Source organism: Canis aureus, chromosome 14 (genome assembly GCF_053574225.1).
Source record: "Canis aureus isolate CA01 chromosome 14, VMU_Caureus_v.1.0, whole genome shotgun sequence".
In the NCBI taxonomy this organism is placed as follows: domain Eukaryota; kingdom Metazoa; phylum Chordata; class Mammalia; order Carnivora; family Canidae; genus Canis; species Canis aureus.
The window spans coordinates 23,018,790-23,039,640 of NC_135624.1; the positions used below are offsets into that span (position 1 = coordinate 23,018,790).

Consider the following 20,851-nt stretch of genomic DNA (forward strand, 5'->3'; position numbering starts at 1 on the left):
ATAGGTCACAGATTTTAATTGACTTTTTAATTAATAAAATGTTACAATGAGTACAAAGATGAATCCAAAGAACTGGCAAATATATAAACATTCAGAATACAGCAAAAAAATTATAGATAGATGCAAAACTGGTAAAATTGTTCGATACCCATAGGGCAACAATCAATTGTATATCTCTGGACATGATTTCCATTTTGATGGACAGCAAGCAATGCTTTGCCTTTATTATAAGCTCTCCATAATTTATAGGGCAATAAAAGTTTGAGATAATCTGAAAGCTGAGTCAGACAGTAATCTTTTTGATTCATTTCAAAGTTTTTCACAACTTTTCTTTTACAACATAGAACTGAATATAAAATGCAACACTCAACTTGATTGTATAAATGTAGCACCTTTGTACAGGCATATATGTTAAAAATAGATAAGGGGCTTCTAATAGTCACATATCGAAGTAGTAGAAACTCCATTTGAGGCTACCTCATTAACCCTGCCAAGGATCAGAGGGAACTAGGAAGGAGGCAGTGTTATCAAAAATCTTATATTCACAGGACGCCTGAGTGGCTCAGTGGTTGAGTGTCTGCCAGGGTCCTGGGATCAAGTCCTGCATCAGGCTCAGGCTCCCTGCATGGAGCCTGCTTCTCCCTCTGCCTATGTCACTGACTCTCTCTCTCTCTCTCTCTGTCTCTCATTAATAAATAATTAAAATCTTTAAAAAATATAACTTATATTCATGAATAGCTGAGAGCTCTCATAGGAACTCATCCTAAGTAAAAAGTGAGCTAAGCATGACTCTGAAACAAGAGGTGGGCTTTGAAGTGGAGGAGTGATTCTGATTATGGAAAAAAAATGTCTGTTTCTTCAGTTTGTCTCCTGACTTTCTCCAAAATTATATTCACTTTGGGCCTTATTGGCAGTGTTGTGAGAAAATTAAAATTAGAAAATCATTATAAAACTCTATAAGGTATTGGACCCACGCTATTGATGTTGAACCAAGTATAACAAAAAAGGAAAAAGACATCTCCCTCACTTCAGTTTTTTTTACCTCAGGGGTTCCAGTTAATCAGTAGCTGGGGAGGTAAAAAATGGAAGAAAATGTCCTTAAATATAGAATAGTCTGCACAGGCCATCCGATGTTAATATCCGTAACCATACCATCCACTAAGTTGTTTAATAGTCCATAGGGGGGAAATTATCCACTGGAAATGTGGAAGAATGTGGAATATGATAGTATGAGAAACCAAGCTGCCCACATTGTAAAACACACGCTATGGTTTTTAGGTTGGTCTCTGCTGATAGAAAAAATGCAAATCTAAATATTTCTCAAATTCACTCACTTCTTTCCATTTTTATTGTCATCATCCTTGACCAAACCACTACTTTCACTCACTGAGCCTATGGAGAACATCTCCTCAGAGTAAAAAGGAATAAATCACAAACTAAGAACTGCTTAAAACCTTTCGTGGCTTCCTATTGACTTTCAAATAAAGTCTTGACGTGCCCTAGAAGACCACACTTCATCTTGACCATGCTTGTCTCTCTATTCTTAGCTCATGACACTTTCTCTCTTTCTTAATCCATTGCGTGTCTCTCCATCTCTCAGTAACTGGACACTGCTTTGGTTTCTCCTCTCGCTGGGTGGCCAGTTTCTCTGTATGGGAATAAGTAACCAAGAAAAAGAAGAGGAAAGAATGTTTTAAGCTAATCCCCCATACTCAAGCTAGATTACACGATCCCATGAAACTAACTTATACTCTGAAATCCAGTATTCTATTAAGTTTGTTTTTCTCTTTATAATTCATTTTTCAATATCTGTTTGTCTCTCTAGGCGTTAAGTGTGTAAAGATAGGTATGTATAGCATATAATAGGTCAAGACTAAGTGGAAAAAGAAAAAAAATTGAGGACCACTTCTTAGAGATATCTATCTCTTTCATATATTTAAGTATACCCCTACCCAGCCATTCTTTTGTGTGGCAATATAGCACTTACTTTTACTTATGTCAGATGTAGTTTCCCCACTTTGGGTTATGTGAAAGCTCCTTGAATCAGGTCAAGTGTGTGGTGAACACTCTATAATGATTCAATTTCTTCATTTTTCAGTACTGATGCACAAAAAGTTTAGATCTTCTGGGATCTGAATGCTGCTGAATCATTTCTAGGTTTCGGGGCTGCAGAGGCAAATGTAGCCTCCAGAACTAAAGTCTTTGATTCTTTTAAGTGGATATAGAGTCAGAGACTTTGAGAAAAGATTCATGGGCCAGGTCAGGAAATGTCCTCTTAAAAATTCTAGGCAGTGTTATTGCCTTGCTTATAGCTTTTGAATATGCTGAGGCAGCCTAGAGATTCCTTTGGATTTGAAATTAGGCAGCCTAGTTTCAGAAGAGCTTTAGACCAAGGAGCTAGTAGCCCTTGGAAGGCCCCTCTTCAGGGACTAAGGTCTCTCAGGCACAATTTCTGCCAGTGGCAGGAGATACAATGGGCACTCTTGGAACAGCCATGCCAGACACTCACCCATTGTTGAACTAAAAGATATGCTATAAGCATCCGATCCTGAGGTTACAAACTGGCAGCATGTGGGCAAGGACTGGGCTTTCAGATGTATTTTGTTTGTCATATACAGTTTTTAGGACTTGCTCAATCTCATATAGGAATACAGATAGCCAAGCTTCCTTTAAAAATTAGACCAGGCCATATTGCCACAAGACAGCAGTGAGACAATGGTGGAAAGTAGCTGTATTAGTAGCTTCTCATATAAAGGTACCTTACTCCCTGTTGGAATACTTGGGACCCACTTGGTTCTTTTATAGGCAGTTATTTTGTGACCCTTTTTATAATCCAATCATCTTATTTTCCAATAAAGAAATCATTTCTTTCTGTGGATAGTTTTAAGGAAGTGGGAGGAGATGAAGTGGTCTCAGTAACAGCAAACTAGTGACAGAGTTGGAACTAAAATCCCAGCCCATTTCTCCTTGCCCCATGTCATACAGTGGGTGTCTCTGTAAAGGATCCAGTGGATCGGAAGGTAGAATAGGGGATGGTCCCACTCAAAGTTATCTCACCAGAGAAGTGCCTGGACCAAGGTCACACTGCTTATACGTGGATGACTGGTTTGCTAATGATTTCTGCATCTCCCCTCACCCCTTAGTACTAACAATACAAAAAATAGTACTTAGGAATTGAATTGAATCAGATCACATACCCTCTGTGAAGTTGTCTTATCACCAATTTTTTTTTTCCTATTCTTCCTTTTCATTTGGTTACGTTGAATCCAGCCAAACACATTAACCAGATGAGCGGGGTTACACATTGTTTTCACAGGAAATCCTCCCTTCCTCCTTCAGTTTACCTAAAAGGATGGGAAGTGGGGAGGGGGTTTGCCAATGTATACACACACATGTCGATGTATATATTTATACACCACACATATCCATATACACATATGTCTGTAAAACAATATGTGCTCACTGCAGCATCTGGCTTTTCTGTGAAGTCTTGACCTCTGCTCCCTCACAGCTGTGTTGGCTCAGAGTTTAGAGCAAGACTTGCAAGACTCCCTGAAGAACATATGTTTCTAAGCAGTCTCCTTATTCTCTATCCACTTTTTTTTTTTTTTTTTTTTTTTTGCAAAGGGAGTCATAAAGGGTTACTACTTAGGACCTTGTACTGGTAGCCCTGCTTACCCAAAGAATTTCTCATGGTTAAAGGAATCATCCACTAAAGACAGAGTTGGTGTGAAAAATCTTGCTTTGCAAGATTCCCCTCCCTCCCCACTCCCTCCCCAGCTTACCCGCAAAAGAGTTGGTGATATTTTACTTTTTAATTGCTACGTTCTTCATACTGAACTGCTTTGTCTGGAAGAAGGAGTTGGCAACTCTGGACAAGAGTTAGACCCATTGATTCAAAGTAGCAGATAAAAAATTTGTTGGCAACCCAAGAGACTCTGATTCATCCTCAACACCTTGGCCCTGTCACTTCCTCAAGTGATATCTTTGTAGACCCAGGTCTGGACTGGTGGGTTTTAGGAGGTCCCCTATATCAGCATTACTTGATATAGTTTCTGCACTCAGGCAGGAAGGAAGCAGCAGTGAAAGAAAACCCAGGTGCTCTGATGCCTGTTGTACTTTTGTTTGGGAGGAACATCATGTATGAGGTGTTATAAATAACCACATGATCATGTAATTTTAACATATTAAAAATATATTTAAGACAATATGCTTTAGGAAGGCACAGTTAGACTTCCCAGGTTTTGGAAAGTAGGTGAGTCTCCTTAACTTTACTTGACACCTTTTGTATTTCACCAGCTGAGAGCTGGGTCATGACGCCAGGGAGGGGCAGAGAATCCATCCATTCTGCATTCACACCTGCTGGATTCTGCACATTTAATCTACCTCCTTTCTCCACCCCCAGATATCCTCCCTTTTGGTCTTTCCTAGCTCAGTAACCTATTTGGAGTTTTCCTTGATTTCTCTTAGAAATCACCTCAGTTCATTAAGAAAAAAAAAATCCAGTTGGCTATCTGCAAGGCATAAACAGACTCTAGTAACTTATGAATGCTTTCACTTCCACCTGCCTTTTATTGTTGCTCTGGAGAAAGAGTCAGAAAGAAATGCAAAATTACATTTAGCCTGGGCTTACTGCAGTAAACCTATTCTAACTAGTCTTGCTTCCAAGTTGTCTTCTTATAGCTGGTTTATTAAACAGTAACTAAAGGGATCCTTTAAAAATATAAGGCAGATCATTTTCTCCTCTATCCTGGATCCTCCATTGGTTTCTTACATCATTCCGTGCAAAAGCCCAAGCCTATGGTTTTTGAGGCTGTAAGCCCCTATTTCATTTTACCCACCCCCACCCCAGGTGTCGCTTTATTCTTCTCTTGCTTAATCTAAGTCAATATTAAAATACCACCTCGTCAGAGAGACCTTCTCTGTCCCACTGATGTGTATCCTGCCCCAGCTCTACATACCCACATCCTGCCTTTTTTTTTCACAGCATTCAATACTATCAGATATTTTATATATTCACCTATCTCCTTGTTTGTCATTTTTTCTCCTCTCAAAAGAAAGTACATCTTTTTTTTTTTTTTTTGAAAAGAGAGATTTTGTGTTTTTATTCACTACTTTATACTGAGTTCTTTATAGACCAACTGGTCCATAGTGTTTAGTTAATTTCTATTGAATGGATGAATGAGTTGAATTGGCGGGGCCATATAAGTGGGGTTACAGAGCCAAAGGCAGAGCTCACAGAAAAAATGCAGGCTGCTAAGAAAGGTGAATAAGTGGCCGAGTTTGTGAACTGGAGGGATCAATACTAGTAATGTAGGACCAGAGTGAGTTTCCAATCCAAGGGCTGCAAGATGAATTACCAGGACGTAGAGTAAGACCCTCCTGATGCTGAGCAATTTGTGTTTCGCACTCACTATATACTTGTACTGGTTCCCTGGGGCTGTTGAAACAAATTACCACAAAGTCGGAGGCTTAAAACAACATCTCTCACAGTTCTGGGGGCCGGTAGCCTGAAATCAAAGTTGACACAGCAGGGCCTTGCGAAGACTCTGTTTCCAGATAAGGCCACATTCTGAGTGTCCAGATGGGCATGAATTTTGGGGAGGCACTCCCCAAAGTGTCCCCATCCAAGTCTCTATAATATTTAAACCCTTTATTTGATTTATATCCTCACAACAACTCTCTGAGGTAGATACTATTATTGGTAACATTTAAGGGACACCAGAAACTGAGGTCCAGAGACTGTGAGTAAATTGCCTAAGGCCATATAGCTAGAAAGTGGGTTCAAACCTAAAAATATCTGACTCCACAACCATCTCGTTTGATTCTTTGACTATACCATGCTGACTCCAATCCTTACCACAATAATACGTTCAGAATATGTTGCTGGTTACGAAGGTACTTATTTTAGTAACCCTGTATTTAAAACCATGGAACCAAGCCATCTTGCAAATACAAACAGCATTTGTAACTGCTCCCAGCACTTTTACAAGTCACTGAACAAAAGCCCAAATATCAGGGAGTTGGGAGAGTCACAATCTTGCCAGGATTCTCCAAGGTCAGAGATCACAGTTCAGGGAAGCTCTTGCTAAGGCTCTGGACGAAGGGAAAATTAAAGCAGTTGCCCACTTGGGGCACTGGGCAATCACCGCAAGAACAGTCTTCACCTTGGACAGAGGGTGAAATCCAAGGCAGTTGGTATAGCTTCTGCATGCAGGCAGGTCCTGTCAACCAGGCTAGGACCAGGCTAGGACCACCTCCGGGCCTGCTTTCGGCTAGAATGCACGTGAAAGGAAAACCAAATCACTGATACAGCAACTGCCAGTATCTGCTCAGAATGATGAAGCCACTGTACTTGGGTTTATTTGTAGTCAGAAGACAGGAAAATTATATCTTATATTGTTTTTCCCCTCTGACCTTTATAAATAATGTGCACTGCAGCTCTGAGCAGAATTTTTCCTGATTTCCCCTGTGAAATGCTCCACAGCCCTCCAGCCTGGGAAGATACTTACTTCTGTGATCGAAATCTTTGCCCTGGTTTGCATTAACTTTTACCAAACCTCTAGCCTAGAATTCATCATTGGTTGAAAGCCAGCTAGTCAACAAGAACGTTTAAAGGTTTAAGGCTTTGTTTAGGTTCCCCTTTCTAGGAATCTTAAGTACAAAATGAGGCATTTCGATGCTCCGTGATGGCATCTGTTTCTCTCATTAGCTTCCTTCTTTTCTACTCCTTTTCTGCTTCTTCCGGCACCCTGCCTCCTCCTTCTGTTCCCTGAATCTCTCTCTCCCTCCATCCCTCTGTTTCTCTTCTGTCTCTCTTCTCACCCCTGCCCCAACCATCTCTCCCTATCTCTCTCCCATCTTAATCATTTTGTTATTTGTCAGATCCTTGTGGTTTTATTGAGCCAGGCAATTAGTTTCTTTGGTCTAATGTCTTAAAAAATAATTTCCGCCAACTCCCTAGCTTCCAGTGTGCGTTGGTGCCAAGACCCCCAGAATGTTTATAATGCTGAGAAAATTAATTGTGGCTTTCAGGCACAAACTCTCTCAGCTTCCCTCCCAACGCCTCTGGACTGTTGCTCAGGTCCATGCCCATCCTCTTTCCTTTCTGGGGTGCAAGGGCAAAGATGCTCAGCTCTGGCTTCCTCAACCACCCTCCTTGAAAGTTTTTCCTTCTCTACCTGGAAACATTTCTAAATATCTCTTACATTCAAGTCTTTCCTGTCTTTTCCTTTCTTCCTTCCCCTCATCACTATCCTTCCTGAAACAGTGGAGTGGACTCATTGTCCTCTCTCCCACTTCTCCTTCACTCTTTTGTACACTAAATACCAATTTCTGCTACCCTCCACCATCCCACCGTTCGTCAAAAAGTACTTTTGCAGATTAATCACATACATGCTGTCATTAAATCCGATAGTCTTCCTATTTCCCAAACATAATACCGCTTGGATTTTTTTTGCAGTCCATTGCTTTTATTGACCAGTCATTTCAACTCTCTTAAAACTGTCTTGGCTCTTCCTTTTCAGGGCACAGGTTCCCCTGGTTCTTTGAACTCTGTGTTCTTTTAATTCCTGCTAGGGTTCCTATGTGCCTCACTTGATTTGCTTTATCTCCACTGATGCCATCCTCCATTGCTTCTCCTCCCCGCTCCTCCTTTCCCCAAACCCCACCACTGGTATGTCTCTAGTGCTTCCAGAACGTCACTTGTCACTTTTAGGCTTATGTTCCCTATGTGCAAATCTGCCCAAAAGGCACCTAGGGGGTTTACAAGCCTGGGGACTTCGGGAAACAAAATGTTCATAGACATGATCCAGCGCAGTGGCAATAGATTTTGGTTGTAGTAAGGGAGGGGTGGAACAGGGGAAGATATGCCAAATATACATGTGAATTTCTAGACATAGCCAATAAGAGGTGGGTAGGGATAGCACAGAATTTTCAGGAGACTAGGGGTACGTGTGATGCGGATTGGGGTAAGAAATTTAGGATATTGTTTACAATATGATCTCATAAGGACCATCTAGTTTGGTGAAGCTTAGGTAAAATCAGATCACGTGGTCATTTTGACAGATATGTAAATTGAGTACCCTTTGGGGCCTTCAAAGTCAGGGCAGGTCAAAAGCATCCTGGCTGAAACACAGTGCATGGCTTGTAAACTCCTCTGAGGAGGGCCACTGATTTTTGCAGCCAGAACTGCTACATCTAGGAAGGTTTGTGACAAAATCAGACCTTGCGTTGCAGGGCCATGTTTGTCAAGACTGGTTGGGGCTTGTCTACCATGGTGAGGAAGAAAATGTGGAGTGGGGAATTAGGCCTCCATAGGAAGTCTGTCGGATACAAGTCTGTGCCCAGGTGAGTGGTCTGTGATGACCGTACAGAAACCTTAGTTTCCAATCACGTCTTTTTTGTCAGATATTTGTTTTTGTTATGCTTGTGATTGCTCATTTGATTCCTTGTGTTGTTTGCTTTGATTAGAATTCGGTCACTAATACTGTACTTCTAGCATTAACCCCATTTAAACCTGACATCTTCTAAGTTACCTAAGTACCTGCACTTAGTTTTGCTTGTGTCTCAACAAATGGAGTAACTCCTGCCAGAAAATATTATTCCAGCATGACAAGTAGAATTTTCCAGTGGTCCTAGTTAACACCTTGGATGTAACACTCCTTATGACCTTATAACTATCTAGTTATAACTAATTATCTAGTTCAGTGGTTCTCAAACTTTTAGGTACACCAGAATCATATCTGGAGGGCTTATCAAATCATAGTCTCAGGCTCCACCCCTGGAGTCCCTAATTCAGTACACCTGGGATGGGAAGTGAAAACTCGTATCTCTAACTAGTTCCTACATGATGTTGCTGGTCTTGGTATAACACTTTAAGAATAGCTGCTCTAGTTTGTGAAGTCCCTTTGAAAAATATTAGAAATCAGTGTTATTTCAAGTACTAGAAGTTATACATAAAAAACTTTTAAACAATATTTTCCTTCCTTTAGTTCTTGAGATTTTTTTCCTTTTTTTTTTCCCCTTCTTGCCTTCTGTCCCTCCCTTCCTTTTCTTTCACTAAGTCTCCACAGAACAGTTTCCTGCTGTTCAGCCAATGTATGGTTTGTCTACAGAGGAACCAGCACCCATTCATTCCTGGCCTTTGGACCTAGCAGTAGAAGATTCCTAGAACTCAGATACACAATGGATCCAAGTGAAACTTTTGAGGTTTTAGATCCCAAATCAATTAGTTTGCTTTCCAAAGTCAAAGCAACTGCATAGTCTCTAGGTGGGTTTTGCCTTTGCGAACATTACTCTGAGCTTTCGAAACAACTCAAGTCTGGGAATCTGAACATGTTAAAATTCAAAACAGGATTCTCCAAGTTAAAACACATGTAATGTCAGTGAACCATTTCTTGAAATGTTACCCTTTGTCCTCTATCTGTTAAGTATAGTAAAGCCTTGACTAATCATATGAAACCAGCCAAACCAAACCATTAATTGCTTGGATTTTTTGTTCTTGTTTTATAGCATCTGAAGAAAGTTGATCTGAGCAAACAAACAAATTGAGAGATTTATTAAAAAAAAAAAAAAAGGATGGACGTTGGACTTTGGCCTGTTTACTTATGTCTTCTTTATATATAATTTTGGGCAGCAGAATTCAGAATTATTAATCCTCAGAAACACCAAACTAAAGCTTCAAGCTTTAAAGAAAAGGAATAAAAAATAAATAAATAAATAAATAAAATAAAGAAAGAAAGAAAAAGAATGCACTTGAGCTGATTACTTAAGGCAGAAAGGTAAAGGACTTATAATTAAAACAAATAAGAATAAATTTCAAATAAAAAAGAGTTCCCAAAATAAATTGAAGAAAGGTTTTCTGATTATTACTTTAATCAGGAAATAGAGAAAACTGGAACTTTTCATTTGAGAGCACTTAAATATTACTCTGTCCTATTGTCCTTCAGCCACTTGGGTTCAGATTTCACTCATAATTTGAGAGCATCTCTAGTGGCATGTCACATCCTCAACTAAGTGCTCTCCAATATGTTATGTATTGGTCCTGAGAGCAATTTGGAGAGGTTGAGTTGTACCCACCGGATGGAGAAGCACAAAATCAAACTTAGGATGGTTGATGGTATAGTTGAAAGACAAGAGGTCTTCAAGCTGGGAAAATCTAATTCAGTCCCATATCAACCACATGCAAGCCTGTGAATGTTTGGGTGATAATTCAGCCCTTCCAAGTCTCAGTGTCCTTGTTTGTAAATTCAAGAAGAAATGTCATTTTTAAATCTATCTTTCAGAGTCGTTTTCAGATTAAATGAGAATAAACGTGGATTCTCATGTAAGGAATTGTCATGAATATATTTTTCTCACAAAAGTGAGTTAAATCTTAGACAAAAGCAAAATTGGGCCTGGTTACTTCATACATAAACCTTTAGATTTTTGAGGAACAATATATCTCAAAGATTACAAACACGTTCTTTTCAATCAGACTAATCTGGATTCAAATCTTTATTTTAAAACTGATGAATTATTGAACACTACATCTGAAATTAATGATGTACTATATGTTGGCTAATTGAATTTAAATTTAAAAAAACAAAAAATAAAACACTGAAAGATTAGAAACAACGAAAAAAATAAAACTAACTTAAGTCACTTCTGTTAAAAAATTATTAAAGAAGACAGCTTAGGTAATACAAACAAACTTTACTTAGTACTTCATGAAGTGGATAATCTCCTTTTAGAGAGCTACAAAATGGGGAAGTCAGAAAGATTTTATAGGATAGAGAATAAACAATAAAGAAGAGAAAAAGGAAAATATATTGTTGGCTGAGGCAATGGAGTCAACCTTGTTTGGGTAAAAAGGCCCAGAGTTGGCTTGGTGTTTAGGGATTGGCCAACTTGATATATATTGCACTTTTGGGTCAAGCAGAGAATTTACTCGGACAGGAAAGTTATCTAAGTTTTGGTTTGTTGATGTGGCACTGTGAAATTATGATTTGTAAGAAATATATATTTGGTCATTCAGAGGACCCTGAACTCTGGGGAGGGGAGAGCAGCTGGAGGTGGAATCAACCAGTGCCCAGTGATTTAGTCAATGATGACTATATTATGCATTCACCATAAGAACCCAAATGAAGGGGCACCTGGGTGGCTCAGTGGTTGGGTATCTGCCTTTGGCTCAGGTCATGATCCTGGGATCCAGGATTGAATCCCACATTGGGCTTCCTGCATGGAGCCTGCTTCTCCCTCTGCCTATGTCTCTGCCTCTCTCTATATGTTCCTCATGAATAAGTAAAATCTTTTTAGAAGAAGAAGAAGAAGAAGAAGAAGAAGAAGAAGAAGAAGAAGAAGAAGAAGGAAGAAGAAAAGAAAGAAGAAGAAGAAGGAAGAAGAAGAAGAAGAAGAAGAAGAAGAAGAAGAAGAAGAAGAAAGAAGAAAAGAAGAAGAAGAAGAAGAAGAAGAAGAAGAAGAAGAAGAAGAAGAAGAAAGAAGAAAAAAAGAAGAAGAAGAAGAAGAAGAAGAAGAAGAAGAAGAAGAAGAAGAAGAAGAAGAAAGAAGAAGAAAGAAGAAGAACCCAAATGGACTGGGTTCCAAGAGCTTCCAGGTTGGTGAACACTGGGGGAGAGCAGCACACCTGGAGAGAATGTGGAAGCTCCTAGTCCTTTTTTCATACCTCACCCTGTGTATCTCTTATGTGGCTGTTGATTGTCTCCTTTAGCATATTTTAATAAACTGGTAAACATATGTTAGTGTTCCCCTGAGTTCTGTGGCCCACTGTGGCAAATTGAAAGAACCTAAGGATGAAGTCATTGGAACTTCTCCTCTGCAGCTGGTTGGTCAGAAGCACGGGTAACAGCTGAGGCTTGTGACTGGTGTCTGAAGTGGGGTATGGGGGTGGTCTTGTTGGATTGAACCTATAACCTGTGAAATCTGATGCTATCTCTGGAAAGTAGTGTTAGAATTGAGTTGAATTCTTGGTTACCCTGCTAGTATGTAAGAATTACCTAGTGTTGTGTGTGTGTGTGTGGGGAAACACTCTCATATTGGAATTGGGTCCTGGAACCAAAAAAGAGGCACCCTGGGCAGGAGTGACTCCATCTTGAGCCTCAAAATTTATTTCAACACTACTAATCTCTGTGAACTTGGTTTTTTCATCTTTAAAATGTGAACATGATAGCCACTAGGATTGTTATAAGTCTTAAATATAATAGCAATAACTACACATCAGAAGTGTTTAGCATAGTGCCAAGGAATAGTAAATGTTTCACTAATGGTACTCATAACATAAATTCTCTTTCTGACATCTCCTGCTCCAGTAGTGGTTGTATCATATATCTATGTGGACTCTAATTTGTACTTGACACAGATCAGAAAGGATTTCACTTTAAGATGGAATAAAAGAGGTTTTGAGCAGGAATAAATTGCTGAATAAAGTGGGGCCTCTTATATGTTAAGCTTCCTCTTGTGACCTGGAGAGCACTGTTTCTCAAATTGGGAACACATCCCAGCTGTACTTGTTAAAATAAAGATTCTTTAACCTTGCACCCCTATATATACCTCTTACTATTATAAATATATATATTATTTTATATATAAAAAATATATATCACTTTGTATAAAATACATATTTATATGTTATAAATATAAAATATATATATATAAAGCTTAGCAGAAGACGAGGACTAGAAGAGACATATCACTATGTATGTATTTTTATATATTTTCTTATATACTATAAATATTATAAATATATATGTTTAATAATATGTATTTAATACGTATGAGTATATATAGTATATACAGCATACATAACTTAAGGAGACATGTCACTATATAAATATTTATATATATTATTACATAAATTGAAAAACTGGCTTTCTTAATAAAACCATTTAACTGTAGCAGTTAAACCTGCATTTACTCTGATGCAGCTAATGGATTTCTTTTCTATTTTTTAAAATATTTTATTTCTTTGAGAGAGAGAGCATGCGAGTGGTGGGGGCAGGATAGGGGAGCCAAGTGGGAGGGAGAGGGACAAGCCAACTGTGCCAAGTGAGCCTAAGGCAGAGCTCAATCTTAGGACCCTGAGATCATGACCTGAGCTGAAACTGAGAGTCAGACACTTAACCAACTGAGCCACCAGTGCTGCCCCACAGCAAATCAATTTCTAAGTATTGATCCAAGGGAAATAAAAGCATATGTCCACTAAGTCTGGTATAAGACTGTTTACAGCGGCTTTATTCATAACACCTCATTGGTCCATCATCAGGAAGATAGGTAAACAAGCTGTAGAATATTCATATAATGGAAAAGTACTTAGCAAGAAAAAAGAACCTCTAATACACCTAATGTGAATTTCAAGAACATTAGGCTGAGTGAAAGAAACAAGATGCAAACAGAGTTCCTACTTACTTCTTGGTTACTGTAGGATTACATTTACATGAAATCCTGGAAGAGGTAAAACTAATCCACAATGACAGAAGCCAGAGCAGTGGCTGCTTTTGTGTATGAGTGGGGAGGAAGTGTGGGAACAGGCATGAGGAGAACTTCAGGGATGATGGAAACATTCCATATCTCGGTAGAGGTTTGGGATACATGCGTGTCTGCATTTACCAAAACTGATGAAACTGTACTTTTAAGATCTGTTTATTTCACTTTATGTAAATTATATCTAAATGTTAGAGATATTGAGTTTGAGTAAATGCAGGCTTGTGCTGGGTTTTGAGAGGAAGAGGAATGTGTGTGTGTGTATGTGGGGTAGTACTTATCTTGCAATTGTGAGAGAAATATTATGGTGATCATATAACCATGCACCATGCTCACGTGGGGGAAGAATAAAAAAAGATAGAAGGTACTAAATCAGATATACTCTTACTTTTAAATTTTCCTTAAAAATCTTAAAAGCATAAAATATTTTTGCTAGGAACACATAAAGATAACAATGTCGGTTTTTACTTTGATCTGGATCCTTACTTGGCAAGTATCTGAGTGTCAGGTGTAGTAAACACGATCAGGTTTCTCTACATTATGGGGAATGATTGTTCTGTGATCATTTGAAAAATTAGGGACGCCAGGGTGGCTCAGCGGTTTAGCGCCACCTTCGGCCCAGGGCTTGATCTTGGAGACCTGGGATTGAGTCCCACATCAGGCTCCCTGCATGGAGCCTGCTTCTCCCTCTGCCTGTGTCTCTGCCTCTCTCCGTGTCTCTCTCATGAATAAATAAATAAAATCTTAAAAAATTTTTTTGAAAAAATAAAAAATCCCAAATGTTACCACTGTAGTCAAGCCCAAAATGTCAGTATCATCTTACTGTCCTTTGACAAAAAAAAAAAAAAAAAAAAAAAATCACTTTTTTTTGTCTCTGATATTAATTTGATCACAATCACACAGAAGCGCAAAAATAGAGTTATGCTCAATCTACTTGCTTTAGTGGCCCATGTAGACAAAATAGTGTTGGTTAAAAACTCTATGGGTGGGGGATCCCTGGGTGGCTCAGCGGTTTAGCGCTTGCCTTTGGCCCAGGGCACAATCCAGGAGTCCTGTCGGGCTCCTGGCCTGGAGCCTGCTTCTCTCTCTCTCTCTCTCTCTCTCTGTGTTTGTGTGTCTATCATGAATAAATAAATAAATCTTTTAAAAAAAAACTATGGGTGAGAAAGTTATATTTTGAAGACCCATTGATTTCTTCTCTTTAGAGTGCTAAGATCCAGTGCTGGCTGTGGAATTATTGGTGTGCTTGCATTGATGGTGCTGGTTTACCATTAAGAGAAGCACTCATACGACTGTGGGAGGACTCAAGAGAGAGCTTGGCAACAGATAACATATGGTTAGTAAAACAAAGCTAAATATTGTGCAGTTGAAACCCAGGCCCAACCAAAATAGAGCTTTCCACAGAGAGAGTGGGTTTTTTGAGCCTCAGCCATTAGTCTTAGTCTGATTCTACAAGACATGAAGGAACAATGCTTGGATATAGTCATCTGTGGTGGGCATTTGTGGCATTTCTTTCCTAGCTAAAGAAATAAATTTTGGGGGTACTTGCTTACTATTGTTATATGCTCAATTAACTGTGGGTTCTGGTAGTAGAACCAGACTTTCAGTTAGACAGGAATTTCAAATGGAAAACAATCAATCGGAACAAATATTAGAAGTTTAGTAAGAAAGTTTGTATTGATTGATTTTTTTTTAGACACCACAAAACTGTCATCCATGTTATTCATCATTTGATTATTGTCCATTCATAGAATTGTGGTATTTGAACCATCTCTACACAGGGAAGTTGAAGAAAATAGACTTGGAGAGAATTCTAAGTATGCAGGCAGTATTTCTTCAAAACCCTAACAGGAACTCAGTGCTCATTATTATGGTAACACTTTACATTCTTTATATAATTAGAGCCTCCTTGCAACACTCCATACATTCTATATACCATTCCCATATGCATTCATGAGGCCTTAATTGATTTATGTCATGTTCTATGTCTAGTAGGTGACAGATTTAGGAGTGGCCCTGGGATTTTTGGATCCAGAAACATGATATAGCAGAAAATGAAAACTAGAATTCACTGAAAATTAGAATATCCCAGTGGTAATTTGATTGGTCAGTCTACACACATACAAGACAATAATTCAGTTGTTATTTTTCATCAGAGAGTGATTAGACTGCAGTAATTGAAATGTGATTCAGTGAAAAGAGATTCATTAACCATTCACATAGAAAAGTTCTCTTTTCACCCAGGGCTGTTAGTATTTATAGCAATTTACCTTGGTACAGCTTTTCAAAGAGTTTTCACAAACATTATATTTCATTTTGAACTTGCCAACAACAGTAGGCTGAAAACCGGATGGACATTACAATTTATAGATGAGGAAGCAGGTTCAGAGAGCTTTAGTACTTCCCAAGATCAACTAGTGAGTGGCAGGTAGAGATAACAAGTGAGTTCCACCTTCCTCTTCCCACCACACCTTTCAGCAAAGACTGTCTACAAATGATCTAGCTGTTTCCTACTTACAGAGGTGGAGAACTATATGGATAATCCCCACATTATCACAGATTAAGCGGCTCTAATGAGCTCTAATATCCAGGAAGTATTCTTTTCTCATTGTCATTAACAATGACAGGAAATGGGGGTCTATTTTCTTTCATTCCTACATTTGCAGCAGAACACCATGAGGGGAAAGATCTTTTTAGTTAAAATAAATGTTCATTTGGATGTAGTTAGCTCAGAAAATAACCAAACATTTTGCAAGTCTGGATTTTTTTTTTGAGGTAATTAAAATGAGTTTATAGTTATACTTTAAGGAGAGTCAAGGCAGTAAATATCCTAGCAATGAAAATATTCAGTGGGAGATGTTCCTAGCACTGGGAACTTATTTGAAGCTATTTTCATCCTGCCATTTTGCTTAGTGTTTCTCTATTGAGTGGATCATTTAAAACTCACAATTTTGTGAAACCCAGTAGGGACAGCCCTTCAAGAGTCCTTATGAGTAATCATGAAATTGTAGATTACTGTAGCTTTCTTTCTTTCTTTTTAAAATCATTATAGCTTTCCAATAACAAAGCACATATTAGAAAAAAATCCTGAAGCAAGAAGACTCAAAATATAAAATGTTTTTCACCCCATGGCAAGAATTAGAATTTGTGTCTGAAGCTCATTTTTAAAAATGTCCCTTTCTTACCAATCCCAGCTGAATGACTTAAGCTCCTTTATCATACAAGCCAAAATCGTTCCCTTCCAAAGTGAGGGTCTTATTTTTTTTCCTCTAATTATTTCTTCACTTTGTAACCCGTCTTGAAGTTCATCTCATTATCATCATCATTATTAAAACCATGTAATGCTGATGGGCAATACAGTGACAGAGAAAGGGAAATAGAGAACAGATTACTTGGATGTAAAAAGAACATTTGGTTGGCAAAGACTCTAATTGGTTTTCCCTGAAACATGCACCCTCCCTCTTATGGCCGGGGGAGGGGGGGGGGGTGGGGGGGTGGGGGTGGGTGGGGGGGGGTTATATAGACTGATTTTGTTGATTAGGTCATTCCCAAAGGAAGAACAATTGGTGCCAGAGACTCATTAAATATGTGTGGGAGCACATTCAAGGAGGAGAGGTTTCTTTAAGGAAATGGAGGACATAGAGCTAAGGAAAAGAGGAAAGATACTGCCGATTATACATTTCAAAGAAATCATCAAAAAGACCAGGACATCGAATTACTTTTAAGTGCCGTGATCAGATGTTGGTAGGCACATTGCTGAGAAAGAATTTGAAATCTTCTTAACTTCGTGGTAATCACTGTCTTGATTCTCTTTTTTTTTCCTCCAGGAGTAAATTAACTGATTCTAAACACAAGGATTAATTAGTCTAAATAATGCCACTTACTCCTTGGAAATTACAGTGTGCTGTCCCGCTTCCTCTGAAGCAGGGTTTCTCAATCTTGGCCCTATTGACATTTTAAACCAGATAATTCTTTGTTGTGGGGCCTACATCGTAGGAGGTTTAGCAGCATTCCTGGTCTCTACCCACCAGAGGCCTAGTAGCAGCTCCCCAGCTGTGACAACCAAAAATGTCTCCAGACATTGCCAAATGTCCCTTGGAACACAAAATCACCTCCAGGAGAGACAGAGAGGAAGAAAATACCAATTGGAAGTTATACCAGCCGGTCTATTTTGCATGTGACTCTGCGCTCAATGTCACTGGTAGTAATTGCTGCTACATATTGGCTCAATGTATTGCCCTGGTCACTGGAAAAAATGTGTTGTTTAGGAATCTTTGGTTAAAAGCATAATAACTGGGGCACCTGGGTGGCTCAGTGGTTCAGTGTTGGCCTTTGGCTCAGGCTGTGATCCCGGGGTCCTGGGATTGAGTCCTGCATCAGGCTCCCTGCATGGAGCCTACTTCTCCCTCTGCCTGTGTCTCTGCCTCTGTGTGTGTGTGTCTTTCACGAAAAAATAAATAAAATCCTTTAAAAATCAAAAAATAAAAGCACAAAAACTGAATCCTCTGATAAATGTAAGCACAAAGGAAACTTATAGGAAATTCAGTTCTATAAAATGAATCATATGATTGAAGAAAAAAATAAAGAGCCAGATATCAGAAAGGACAGGAACCAATGAAGCTCCCATCCCTTATAAGGTTCCTGTGTTCTTGATCTTAAGAAATGATGGATTATCTTAGGGCTCATGCATTAGGAGGTTAACCTGAACCTCATTTTCAGACACTGGTTTCGAGATTTAAATTCCAAGAAGAAAGTCTGAAAGCCTGTTCTGGCACACATGACTATCAATTGACCAGAAGCAGATGATGCCTTGGCTATCATTAAGTGGAGGCCTTAACTAATGGGACAAAATTAGGTGCCATTACTGTAAGATGGTATGAATGTATACAGGGAAGGACAAAACAACCAATATCTGTGCATTACACTGTTTCAATTGCCTCAGCCAGGTTGGAGAGTAGTATATATGATTGTTTATGGATAAGGAATTTGAAATTCAGTGTGTAACTAACTCCCACCACATCACAAAGTTAGTAACTGGCTGAAACAAGATGGAAACTTGGGGGTGTTTGACTTTGAAGTCTCTACTACTTCCTAAATAGCCCATTGTTCTTATATTTATGGAAGTTCTTAGTCTCTCATTTATTTGACCAATCACAATTCAGTCAATAAATAGGTGTTTATTGAGGGTTGATGAGACCTAGCTTCTTTATCATGATGTGAATGAGATATAAACAAATTGCTAGAGAATTCCAACTCAGGGGAACCTGCATCCCGGTTGGAGAGACAAACTAACCATGAAGAAATGAGAAAAGAAAAGAAAATTGAATTTCAAATTCTGTGACCCATATAAGCTAAAAATCAAGGAAAATATTATTAAGTTACTAGTTACACTGACAAAGAAGTTGAGAGAAAATGAAGCTGGTATAAAGTAGGTCTATTAGGCAAGATTATGGAAGTGGGACTTGAGGTAAATAAGTGACTTTTAAATTTAAATTTACATCAGTCTTGAAGCAAGGTATATTAGTTTCCTAGCGCTGTCATAACAAATTACCAGAAGTTATTCTGTCATTGTTCTGGAGTCCAGAAATCTGAAATCAAGATGTTGTTAGGGCCATGTTCCCACCAGAGGCTCCAGGAAAGACTCTTCCAGATTCTGGTAGCTGTCAGTGTTCCTTGGCTTGTGATTCCATCACTCCAGTTTTTGTCTCTGCCATGACATGGCTTTCGCGCGCGCGCGCGCGTGTGTGTGTGTGTGTGTGTCCAATCTCCCTCTGACTCATTCTTATACTGACATATATCATTGGATTTGGGGACCACTCAGATAACACAGGATTGCTTCATCTCAGGATCTTTAATTATATCTGCAAAGACCTCTTCTCCAAATAAGGTAATAGTCACAGATTCTGGGGATTATGAAATGAACATATCTTTTGAAGCCACCATTTAACCCCCTACACAAAATTTGGTATGCTTGTTGGCACTGTCCTAGAACTCTGGATTTTTACAATATGGTAATTACAGCGTAGTAATTAAGCTTACAGATCCTGGAATCAGAGAGTGTTGGATTTGCAATTCTGACACATAGAAACTGTGTAATTGGGTTATCATTGACTTCCCCCCAAACCCTCAGTATCTCACATACAATAATCATCATAATAGTGCTTATTGAGTGTTTATTATGTGCTAATACCTGTGCAGATATTACATGCATCATATTTAATCTTAAAAGAAATCCTGTGAAGTGGGTATTATTATTCTTATCTTAATGATGAGGAGGCTAAAACATTAGGTGAAGTAACATTTCCGGAGTCATAAGTATCATCAAAGCCATGTCTATGAACAATAACTGTCTTAAGTTAAGGCTATAACAATACCTAACTAGAATATTGCCAAAGATATTAAAAAAGATATTGTCAGTGGCAGTCGTTATTAAAACTGAACCATAACACCTCACCAAAGAAGATACAGACATGTAAAATAGCATATGAAAAGATGCTCCATGTCATCTGTCCTTATGATTCTTGGTACTATCACAATACCCACCAGAACTGTGTTTTCCAAGAGCTCAGTTTTTGGAAGCTTTGTGGTTTATCAGATAGTCAAAGTCCATGGGGATGAGGGCATTAGATAGCAAACACGTAACAAAGTGGGTGGGAAGGCAAAGAGAGAAGACATGGGAACATAGAAGACCCTCTGTGTGTTTATTTTAGTACTGTTACACATGTATTGAGTACCTACCATGTTCCAAACTCTGCTAAGTGTTTACATGGATTGTCTTCACAATCTTCGTATCAATCACTGAAGGTTGAAGATGTTTAGCTGCCATTTTCTGCTTAGACTTCAGGCTCTACTGCCAACAAATGAGTAAATACCTCAGGAAAAAAAGTGGTAGAGATCTGGGGCTCATGTCAATGCATTTCCCCTTGCTTTGTAATCTTTACTCCTCCAAGTATTGACCATCTTGGCATTTTTCTGATGTCTACAGTTAATTTTTTGTATTTTGCCCATATCTTGTTGTCATTTTCTGGTAGAAAGGTGAACTAGATATAAACAACTCCATTTCACAGCCACCAAGGTGAGGGTAGCTAACACTACAACACATTGCACCCTGTAACCCAGAACTTTGATTCAGTTATGTAAATACACTCTTGTTTTTTGTGAACTCCCTGGTTACTTGTGAACCTCAGAATATAGTGGACAGTCTATGTCCTAACTGGAGATTATTATGAAATGAATGAGTGTAGTTGATTCAATTCTCCCATACAGTGCAAATACCATTGCAAGGTATTATCCAGTTTTTAGAGAACCTTGGCTTCTAACCATTATCTTTTACTTACTTGTTCTATTTTTAAATTACATCAGAATAAAAATA

General features: G+C 38.7%; 1 long non-coding RNA gene across 1 annotated transcript; it reads right to left on the bottom strand.

Annotated features, from left to right (window-relative positions):
* Positions 1–801: 801 nt before the first annotated feature.
* On the bottom strand, positions 802–20,851 carry LOC144283251 (uncharacterized). The gene is made up of 3 exons (XR_013351683.1): positions 20,218–20,851; positions 3,198–3,344; positions 802–1,648 (listed from the first exon to the last, which is right to left on the bottom strand). It is a non-coding gene; the product is annotated as an uncharacterized LOC144283251 (long non-coding RNA).